At 42.3% G+C, this 11,890-nt stretch overlaps 1 protein-coding gene across 2 annotated transcripts in view; it reads right to left on the reverse strand.

The window, feature by feature from the left end:
- The window catches only part of FAM3D (FAM3 metabolism regulating signaling molecule D), a 44,444-nt gene extending 33,659 nt beyond the window's left edge, over nt 1-10,785 (reverse strand). For both annotated transcript variants that reach the window (XM_089494307.1, XM_089494251.1), the window contains exon 1: nt 10,698-10,785. The gene's annotated coding sequence lies outside the window, so the exon portion shown is untranslated. The remainder of the gene's footprint in view (nt 1-10,697) is intronic.
- Between the last annotated feature and the right edge of the window lie 1,105 nt (nt 10,786-11,890).

Consider the following 11,890-nt stretch of genomic DNA (forward strand, 5'->3'; position numbering starts at 1 on the left):
TCAGTGCTCAAACAACTATTCATGCTGGCTCTCAGCCATTTATATATGAGCAGCATTTTCATTTCTGGGAAAGCATTTATGGAGTAGTTTCTAAGCCATAAAATGGCTCCTAATGGAAAAGCTGCTCTCTATGCTGCTGGGAGAATGCTTGAAGGACATCTCAGAAAAATACGATGGGGCCTAATGCAAGCTTCTGGAGTCGGCAGACTTACACTAAATTGTATGCATTCTTTATTCCAACATCTAGAAAGCAATTTCCTTCTATGACTGGTAGTCCAAAACTAGAGATGGAAAGAAAATTTGAAAAATTTTGAAAATTTTTTTGAAAAATGTTTTTCTTTAGTATTGGGACATTCTGTTGAGGACAATCCTGGATGGACCAGGATCTTTGTAGTTTGGGACTTATTCGCTACACATTTTACACATGGAGATTTTGCAAATAAAAAGCAGCATTTGCTTGCAGGAAACAGCACTATCTGTACATAAAATAATATTTCTGCACAGAGCCAGTGTGGCGTAGTGGTTTGAATGTTGGACTATGACTCTAGAGACCAGGGTTCGATTCCCAGTTTGGCCATGAAACCCACTGTAAGCCTGAGGGCAGGGAAACGTCCAATTAAAAAGACTGTGTATGTACAGCGCTGTGTAAATTTACAGCGCTTTATAAATAAAGGTTAATAATAGGTGACCTTGCTCTCACATGCTCTCAGCCTCAGAGGAAGGCAATGGCAAGCCTGCTCTGAACAAATCTTGCTGAGAAAACCCCATGATAGGCTCACTTTAGGGTCACCATAAATTGTAAATGTCTTGAAGGCACACAACAACAATGATATATAATTTCTTGGACACCAAGTGCTGTTTCCTGTGCAAAGACACACACACATACACACACCTCCCATGTGCACATTTTGCACAGATTAAGTCCTGAACTGCAAATAGTCTTAGAAAACTGTGCTGCCTTCAATGACTGGCTCACCACAGGGCCCAAACTGCCAAAAAATGCTTATTGCTTCCTTCAGAAGTGAGGTTAGTGAGGAATTTAATCTTTATCCAAAGCCTCTAAGGCAATCATTAGCAAGCGGACCAATTTTTTCTCTCCATCGTATAGGCAGCACTGTTGCATGGCCCATGTAGAGAACAAGTCCCCATAATAAGAACTCAGATGAAAGAGTCATTCCTCCATTATAAGGACTTTTTAAAAAACTACCATGAAGGATGAGGTGAGGCAAGTTTCATCCAATCACAGCTATTCATTTGAAGTGTCCAGTTTAAATGAGCCATTTACATTTTTAGGATGTCAGACGAAAGCCGATTTCCTACAGAAATCAAATCCCACGTCCACCAGGGTCTTAACAAGATGCCTCTGGCCATCACATGAATAGAGGATTTCTTTCCATCCCCTAGTCTGGAGGATAGCTAATTAAGCAAAGGGGCTCTTACAACTAGGCAGTGCTATCAAGGAATCTCTTTGAAGCAGATTGCACAGCCATTAATTAAGACTGGAGCTTGGGGGATGTTAGATCCAAGGCATAGGCATTTGCACTTAACAGAGATAAACCTCAAATGATTCATGAAGGAAATGGAAAGGATCAGGTTCCATGGTTTCTATTCAAGCTCGCTGTGGTCAACGCTCAAATGAATACATTAGAAACTGGCTATTTCTGGCTCTGGGCAGGTAGAATGAATCTTAGAATTTTTTGTATTTCAGCTACTGCATATCCAATTCTCTCATATACACCAGAAAACTAGAAACTCTTAAGCTGCCATACTATGGCATCTTCTTTCACTGTGTTAAAGATATATTGGGTGGTGTTTTTCCATAGGACCAAAATTTAAATATTTTGAGGCTAGAACTGGAGCAAAGTAAAGTGTTAGTTGTTTTTGTATTGGATAATGACTTTGGAGACCAGGGTTCAAATCCCAGCTCGGCCATGGAAACCCACTGGGTGACTTTGGGTGAATCACGCTCTTCTGGCCTCAGAGGATGGCTATGGCAAACCCCCTCTGAAGAAACGTGCCAAGAAAACCCAATGATAGGTTCACCTTAGGATCACCATAAATTGGAAATGACTTGAAGGCACACAAGAACAACAACAACGTACAGGTAAACAAAAGAGAGGCTACTGGGATGATGGCCTCCTCCAATTTTATATGAAGTTACTTTAGACTGGTCCATCTAGTCTTGTATTGCCAGCTCTAACTGGAAGCAATAGCTCTCTAGAGTTTCAGGTGGTTTCTATCATAACTCATCTGAGAGCCCTGGTGACTTCCCATTGAAGAACTAAGCATGCTCAGTCCTCTTTAACTTCTGAAATCAGAAAAGATCAGATGTGGTGTGATGGTAGAACCCAACTATTCTTTCCACCCATGTAGTTCTTCTGTCTTTGCTCCAGAGCCACCAGATGTCCACATGTGTGTACAACATCTCAGTGGCTGCAAGAATTACCTACACTACCAGAGAGAGCATGCCTTGTAATACCATTTGTGGGAAAAATCAGTCTCTGTGTGTGAGTGCGCGCACACGCAATTGTGCTCATGTGCTGCTACCAGATTTCATATAGGTAGTAGTTGGCCAGTACATGAATGCAAGGACAGATTAGATAGATATTTGGTGTGATCTAGCACGGCCCAATTTATAGTCTTAAATGCCCATATAATTCAGTTCCTGTAGTTCCAGTTTGCATGAGCAGGTTCTGTCTGGGCTATGGGTTGTTCTTTCAGGTCTCAGCATGATCTATTATATATGCATCTTATTCAAATGAATTGCCCAAACATGCAGGTCTAGCAGGGCAGATATGCTGCATATCTGTCCTGCTTGATAGCTGTCTAGTGGCTTATTGGTTATCCAGAGATGTGCTTCTGCCTGTCCAGCAGGGTAGGAATGGAGGATCTCACTGATGAACAATGCAGAGGAGAGTGATTGGAGAAAGGTAGCTTCCTAATCAGACCAAAATCCACTAGATCACAAACTGTCACTAATGGAAAGGAAACCTGTTGGGTTAAAGTTTGGAGGTTCTCCTGGATTCACCCCTGAGCTGGGACACCCAGGTTTCAATGGTGGCCAGGAGTGCATTTGCACACCTAAGACTACTGTGCTGGCTGCACCTGTTCCTTGAGAAGTGAAATCTGGCTATGATGACACATGCTTTGATTACATTACAGAACATGGGTCTGCCTTTGGAAACTGTTCTGAAACATCAGTGGATCCAAAATGCTGAGAGGGACCAGCATTATGACTTGCTTGTTGAAACAGCTTCACTGGCTACCATTTTGTTTTCCAGGTACATGACTTTTAAAGCCCTATATGGCTTAGCCCATGCCTACCTAAAAGACTGTGTCTTCCTATACAAACCTAACATAATCTTAAGATATTCAGGGCTGGCCTTTTTCTCTGTCCTGTCACCATCACAGGCTGGTTTGGCAAGAGAGCCTTTTCAATGGTTTCTCTCACCTTGTAGAAATCCCTCTCGTAGGAGGTAGGCTGGCCCCCTCTCTGCTCTCCTTGTGCTGGCTGGAAAATGCCTTTTTGTTCAAGTAGGCTTTTAATGAATAAATGCTTCCAGGGATCCTATGAGGATGTTTTGTTCTATCTTTAACTTTTTGATGTTATTAAATAATTTTATGCTTTTTAAAATCTATGGTTTTAATGGGTTGATCTTCTATTTCTGGTTTTAATTTTTGTTACCAGGTTTCAACCGATCCTACTTTTGAGTTACCTTGAGTCCCATATTGGGAGAAAATTGGCATATAAATAAAAAAATTTAAAACAAAAACAACGGAGGAACAATATAGCCCTGGACATTAGCTGGATTCAAGCTACAAGAAAAGAGGTTCCACCTAACCATTACGAGAAACTTCCTGATGGTAAGAGCTGTTCAAGAGTGTAGAAGACGCTGCCTTGGAGAGTGGTGGAGTCTCCTTCTTTGGAGATTTTTAAACAGAGGCTGGATGGCCATCTGTCGGGGGGTGCTTTGATTCTGTGTTCCTGCGTGACAGGGGTTTGGACTGTCTGGTCATTGGGGTCTCTTCCATCTCTATCATTCTATAATTTAGAAGATTAAGTTGAACTCCACATTAATCAGCCTTAGACAGCGTGTGGCCAGTGGTGAGGGACAATGCTGTCTTACACCAATTGGAGGGGCACAGGCCTCTCACACCTGTTTGTAGTCACAACCTTAAACATTTTTGTAAATTTGTATATCTGTTGGAGACGGAGAAAAAAATTACTTTAATCAATTACATGCCCCACCCCCCAATTCATTATATTTGTGGCCTCTTAGTGAAAGAATACTTCAATTTTTCATTTTCCCACCATTGGAAAGAAACTGCATGAAATAGATCCTTCCCCTTTTTGTCATTTTAGAATTACAGGCAAATAAATACATGCAACACAAAGTACACAACTTTGGAAAATGTGCACTAATATACTGTGTGCTTTGTGCTTTCAAGTCATTTCCAACTTATGGAGTTTTCTTGGCAGGATTTGTTCAGAGGAGGTTTGCCCCTGCATTCCCGCAGGGCTGAGTGACTGTGACATGCCCAAAATCTCCCAGTGGGTTAATGCTGAACAGGAATTGAACCCTGGTGTTCAGAGTCGTAGCCCAACACTCAAACCACTACAGCACACTGGCTGTACATACTGTAGTCATTGGGAAACTGCCTGCAAAAATGAACAGAATTATAAAATGTATTAGAAAAGTGCATGCTTAAGGAAAGGCATGTCCCCAAAATACACATGAACCTCCATGCACCCCAAAAGCAATCCAAAACAAGAGAAGGATGGTGGGAGGAATGCAGGTTGGAACTCAAAGAAATGCAAGTCACAGAGATTGTCCTGTTTCTCATCTCTATGCTGCCTGTTGCTGCTCGGGTTTTGGCTGTTAGGAGTTAATGGCATAATAAAAGCCTCTGTACATGCGAAGGGCAGCAATAACGTCAGTTGTTGCCAATACCAGTGGACCTGATGACCTGGATGCATTCCACTGGGTCCTGGGGTTTGTCCCATGGCAGAGAACCTTCTTCAGAGGGCAATCGATTGTACTTCTGTTGCTCATTGTGAAAAAATTCACTCAAAAGAGGGTCCTGAACCCATTTTGGTCATTGTTCTCTAGGGTGAAATTGATGCATTTAAGATGGGAAGGACGTGCCTGCTTAAGCAAACAAGACACTTTCTTCTGGTGTAATGCTTTACAGAACAAGCAAAGGACTCAAGGAGTGGCCTACTGATACAGGAAAGGTAAATGAAAGAAATGAAATAGGAATCCCTGAACTTCTGAAGAAGGAAATAACCAAGAGGCTCATGTTGCCATGCCTTCTATTCTTACCTGGGTGGTGCCCAGAGTGGAGAGGAGACTGGAACAAGGATGTCAGTCTGAGGTAAGGAACCAGTGGCCCTCAAATGCTGTTGGACTTCAGTTACCATCTGCTCCAGCCAGTATGGCCAATGGGCTGTGATGATGGATACTGTAGTCTGGAAATACCTGGAGGGCCACTGATTTCCCAGTGCAGACTAAAGACACCCAAGCCGCTGCTTGTCCTAAATGGGTTGCATACAGCCAATGGCTGTTTGACTTCATGTTGTTCCCTGTATGATGCTGGCATGACTTCAATTCCCTTTTCTTGTAAGTAAAAACTCATTTCTCCCTGGCGTCTGAGATCACTCTTACAACATATGGTACCTGCTGCTACTAGTGTACGGTCAACTGTCATCTGTTCATGCATGTATGCTTGTGAGGTTGCTGGCTGACACTGAATGCATATCCTTGCTCCATACACAATTGCCACCTTTTCTTCACTGGAGGCTCCGTGCTGCATCAAGCACATAACAGGCAGAAATAATTTTTCCTGTTACAGAAATGGTGTGATGGGGAAAACTTTACTCATTGTTTTTTACCCATGGGGCCAACCAGACCTGACAATAAGGGGCCTCAATCCTACATCCCCTCAGCATGGCTTAAATATTTGCATGCAGACTTAAACTACACTGAGCCATATACCCTCCTCCCGTCTTACTGATAAGCCCCTGATGTCCTCCTACATGGCAATTCCCTACTTCACGGAAAGTAGGCAAAGTAAAGGTAAAGGTTCCCCCTTTGACAAGGTTGTCAAGCCTTAACCAACTGTAGGGGGTGGTGCTCATCTCCGTTCCCAAGCCAAAGAGCCAGCATTGTCATAGACGACTCTATGATCATGTGGCCAGCATGACTGCACAGAATACTGTTGCCTTCCCACTGAAGTGTACCTATTTATCTACTTGGATTTGCATGCTTTTGAACTGCTAGGCTGGCAGAAGCTGGGACTAGTGACAGATGCTCACTCCATGGTGCTTGGGCCTCAAACTTGGAGAAACATCTGGGTGCATCCTTGTTGCCAGACACAAAATAATCAGAACACTGCTGACATCTCTGGAAGGAGAACCCACCACCTCTCTAGGCAGTTGCTTTCATTGCCAAATTGCTCTTATTGTCAAGACGTTTCTTCTACTGTTCAATCAAAATCTACCATCCTTATTTTAAAATCATTGGTCCTACCCTCTGGGGCAAAAGAGAACAAACCTGCTCCCTCCTCTCTGTGACAGCCCTTGAAATATTTAAACCTAAACACCCACAGCACCTTCAATCTTTCCTTGTGCATTCTCCATACCTCCTATCATCCTTGTTGCCCTTCTCTGACCTCACTCCAACTTGTCTATATTCTTTTTAAAATGAGGCTTCCAGAACCGAACACAGTAATCCAGATGAATCCTGACCAGGGTAGAGTACACTGGGGCTATTAATTTCCTTGAATTGGAAACCATGTTTCTACTAAGGCAGGCTGAAGTAGCATTTGCCTTCTTTGCTGCAGCATCACACTTGTGGTTTGTGCTAAAGCAGATCAAGCACAGATAAAGTGAAGGCTGGATTATGGTTCCATTTAAAAGTTGACATCTGTTGACTTCAAATGCTGCTGTGAGCAGTAAGGGCATGGAGGCAGTAGCTTCAAACCTCAGCATGAGTGGGAGGGGATCTTTTGGGGGTTAAATCTCCCAGAATCTCCCAGACAGTATGACCATTGGTTTCTGGGAATTCTATTAAAACTAAAGTACTGTTTCCTAGCTCTGTCTTCATCCCCTTCCATGGACATGTCTGGAGTGTGTCTAGGTGTTCCCACTCTGTATGGCAGGTAGAATGGTATTTCTTTACAATCCTTCATTGAAGCCTGAAGTGGACAACTACAGTCCTCCAGATGTTATTAGACTGCATCCCCCAGCATTCTTCACCATTAGTTATTCTGGCTAATGTGGATCAGAATTGTAGACCAACAACATCTGGAGGGCAGCATTTCCCACCCTTGATCTAAGCAGTCTTTAACAAGAACCAGATCTAGGTATACTGAGCATACCCATTTCTTGTTGTATTTTGGCAAGAACAATGAGATTTTCATAGGAGTGATAAATAATTCACTTTAGTTTTGTAAGATATACTAAAACTTTTTTAAAAATCATTTTTTTTTAAAAAACCAACTTCTTTCAACTTCTGAATATAAATATGAATTCTGAATATAAAGAAATGTGCAGGTTTTAGTACTTTTTACAAAACCAAACTGAAACAAAATTCTCCTCTTCTAAACCATGCCATTTCAATCAATACTACCATTTCCAGCAGGGAGAGAACCTCTCATGTAAGAATTAAAAAATGAGCACAATTGGAAAAATCAGATAGAAACCCTAGTTGAGCATTCACAGGGTTGAAAACACAGGGCCCCAAACTGATGGGCAAACGCTTGTTTGACTTTCTCTCATTTTTTTTGAAATCTCAGATTCTTTCCATCCCAAATCATTGAAAATTTGGTTAAAACAATCAAACTAACATTTACAATGAACTGAACTGAAATTCTCATCCATTCCTAGGTTTGGGTGACGTATTGTGAGAGGGACTCTCTTTTTTCTTACCCGGCTCAAAGCTTCTCACCCGTAACTTCTCCTTCTGAAGGGCAACTGATTACTGACCATCCTAGTTGGGAGTTGAAATCCAAATTCTGGAATCCACTATGCGCATGATAGTTCCAGTCACATAGCCTCACTCTGTCTTTTTCCATCAAGCAGATAAATTTGTGACCTATGCCCACCTCTCTGCCTCCAGCTCCAGCTCCAAGATGATGGCAAATCTGGCTATAACTACAGCATGGGATACCAGCCCATATCCATATTACCTACATCAGTGATTCACAAACTTTGGTTAATCTCTCAAAAGCCCTAGTCAATATGGCTGATGGTCAGAGATTTTGAGAACTGTAGTGGAAAAGTTTGTAGGAGAAGCTCTGGCCTAAACTACATCTCTCTTACTAGTGTGGCCCTGACCAGTGATCATTTCTAATATTTTGATAGCTTGAATAAATGTGAAAAGTCCTTAATACATGCCAAAGCAGAAGAGTTGTTGTCGTCATTAACTGATATCCTCAGGAACATTGTGAATTGCCATAAACACAATGGCTTCCTCACCCTTTTGGACATGAAGTGAAATAATTTTACCTCTAACGGTGTGTTTTGGGATGGAAAAAACAGGCTTCTTTTAAGAAAACAATTCCTGTTCTATAATATGCAAGGCATGGCAACAAGAAAAACAAGTTATACAATGGATGGCCCCAAACCAGAAACAATGAGGAACAGAGACTCCCATTCCACTTTCAAAGGCAACCATCTCTGTCAAGGTTGTGGAGCAGTGAAACCTGACTGAAGAATTCATCTGCAAAGAAACAGCAGCCTTCAAACACCAAGAGCTTGCCGGGAAGAAAGGAAAGAAGCCATCTCCATCAGCTACTCAGCAACCCATAGATCAGAGCGGCTGAGATGTAGCCTCAGAACATGAAAATTATTCACAGGAGTTAATGGGGGAAAGAGGAAAGAGGCACCTATTGTTTAAAGTTATCTAAAACATAATCTTCCATTTTTTAAAATTTGTTTTATTTTCTTCCACGTTGGATGATCATTGCTCGCTGAGGGAGGCACCGCTCACTCTTGATATTGTGAGTTTGGTTTGACTTGAGTTATCAGACCAAAAGAGAAATTCATTCAGTTGCTTGGACCAATAGAGGCTTGAGCATTGCCACTTTCTTTGCCCTGTTTCCAAGTCTCCTGCATCATTAAGGCAGAAGTGCTATCGGTAAATATGACCTTGCAATCAAATTTGCCAAGTTATTAAAAGCATGGACGTCAACCTTCTCTCTCCCACTCCTAGGCAACTGGTACCCTGATATCAGCAGTGACCATTTAAAGACATTTTATATCTTGAGGGGAAGGGAAGATGTTACACCTTGTATCTACAAGCTGGTAGGATTGATGTTCACTTCACAGCAGCAAATGGAGATAGGAGAGTTTCTTCCAAACACCCAATACACCAGTCTGAATTGACCCAAATTAGGGAGACCAGGGCTGCATCTACACTACAGAATTGATTCAGTTTGACACTGCTTTAACCACCATAGCTCAGTGCAATGGAATTCTGGGATTTTTAGTTTTGTGAGCAACTTAGCATTCTCTGTTGAAGAGTTCTATTGCCAGAATAAAGTCCAGATCTTAGGATTCCAAGGATGGAGCCATGACAGTTAAATTCATACCAAACTGCATTAATTCTGCAGTGTAGCAGCAGCATAGTGCAATTTGTGTGGGCGAGGGGGTCAGAGGGGGTTTGACAGCACTTTAACTTTCATAGCTCCATCCTATGCAATCCTGCGATCTCTGTTGTGGCACCAGAGCTCTCAGAAAAGGTTCAGTATCTCACAAAACTATAAAATCCCAGAATCCTATAGCATTGCACCATGGCAAACTGGATTAATTTTGCAGGACAGATGCAGCCATTGTCAGTTACAGGGCTGTATTTTATTTTAGATGTTTGCTTAGGATGCTGTTTAAGGTGGCCTGGAGGGAGGCTGATGCAGGTAGAGGTCCCTCCTTTTCTTGGCCATGCAGGGATTAAGGACAAAATACATAAAAGCCAAATAATACAATTTCTATCTTGTGCTGATATATAGAAAGTGGGGGGTGGGGGTGGGGGGGGGAATCAACTTACTTGGCCAAATGGTCTGCTTTTCAGCCTTACATTTGTACAGGGATGTGCTTCCAGCAGTTTTGGTCGCTTTGCTTTTACAACAACCTGGCATTCAAAGATCAGTAGGTGAACATTTTCACAGCATGCAGGGAAATGTTTTCAGCTCCTGTAGATCAAGTTACTACTTGAGTGGAACAGGTGGGTTGAAAAGCTGGCATCCCCACTCAGTTTGCAGTTTCCACAGCATCAAATTATACCTTTCATGCAAACCAAACCAACAAAAAAAGCACACCCATCATGGATCAAACAGCCAGAGAATGGCTTTTGTTGTTGTTGTGCCCTTTCAAGTCATTTCCGACTTACAGCAACCCTAAGGTGAACCCATCGCAGGGTTTTCTTGGCAAAATTTGTTCAGAGGAGGTTTGCCTTTGTCTTCCCCTTTGGCTGAGAATGTGTGACTTGCCGAAGGTCAGCCAGGGGCTTTCAAAACCTCAAACGAAATTGTTTCAGGTGAAAGCGGTTCACCAGTTAAGCCACTAATTTTTAAAACATGCACACACACATACAGATTCATGCAAATTCATGTTGTGATGGGAAAACAGGTGTCCCAGAGAATAAATAGTTATTTAAGAGCATATCAAACATCCCTTAAAAAGCCAGAGGGTGTTCTACCTGGTTTCCGTAGCCTCCGTCTTGTCAGGGCGAATGTCCTACAGGTGTCTTCATTTCTTGGCAGCAAGTGCCAAATGAGGCATGGCACTCAGAGTGAGTGAGAGAGCATAAAAAGAAAGAGAAAAGGCCAGGCTCACTTTTATGACTAAGCCATAAATCTAATGAATGAGAGGGTTAAACAATTATGCCCAGCCTCTCTGGCTGAGTCACAGGCTGTGACAAAAGACCTCCCTGCCTCATGTGTTGTGTGGCTGTCCCAGTAAATGTTAAACAAACCCATATAGCACATAGAATGAGGAAGTATTTGTGGTTGTTTATAAGAAGCCTAGCTTGGCTGGCACTGAATGAGAAAACTGGCAGGTGCAGGGAAAGCATGATGCGGTACCCACATGGAATTCACTCATTCCTCCTTCCCATGAATGGACTGCATCATCCAAAATCCACCAAACAGTGATACTTTTCTTGGCTCAACCAAAATACACATTATACATGTTGCAAGCTTTCGAAACTCCATTGCCTTCTTCATCAGGCAAGGTGTTAAAAACCATGCAGGAGGGGGGGAAATTGAAGATGTTAGTCACAGGCCTGCATTTTGTTGTTGCTGCTCTCAGTTCAGATGATATGGAGGATTATTCATGCAGGCTTGCCCCTTCTTCTGGCCATGGGAGATTCAGTCCAGGTAATAAACTTTAAATTCCATTTGCAAGATAAAAGCCTACTTACTGCCTTTGAGAGCTAGTCTTTAACATCTTGCCTGATTAAGAAGACAGCGGAGCCTTGAACGTTTGCAACTTGTATAATGCACATTTTGGTTAGCCTAATAAAGGTATCACTGTTTTGTGGATTTTAGATGATGGAGTACTTTGCTACATGGCCAACACAGCTACCCCTGGATATGTTTTATGGATATGAAGATATTGCCATGAATGGTCTTTTCCCCGTTTGGTTCTCCCAGGCTACATCCACACTGCAGAAATAATCCACTTTGACACTACTTTAATTGCCAAGGCTCCATGTTCTGGAATCCTGGGAATTGTAGTTTTCTGTGGTACCAGGGCCCTCTGACAGAGAAGGTGAAATGTCTCACAAAACTACAATTCCCAGAGTCTCATAGCATTCAGCTATAGCAGGTGTCAAAATGCCCAAGATTGCTTCCTAGTTGGGAATTATTATGCTGATCTTCCTGGTGGTTT

This window comes from Sceloporus occidentalis, unplaced genomic scaffold, assembly GCF_023333645.1.
Source record: "Sceloporus occidentalis isolate IW3139 unplaced genomic scaffold, rSceOcc1.0.p SCAF_1, whole genome shotgun sequence".
Classification (NCBI taxonomy): Eukaryota; Metazoa; Chordata; class Lepidosauria; order Squamata; family Phrynosomatidae; genus Sceloporus; species Sceloporus occidentalis.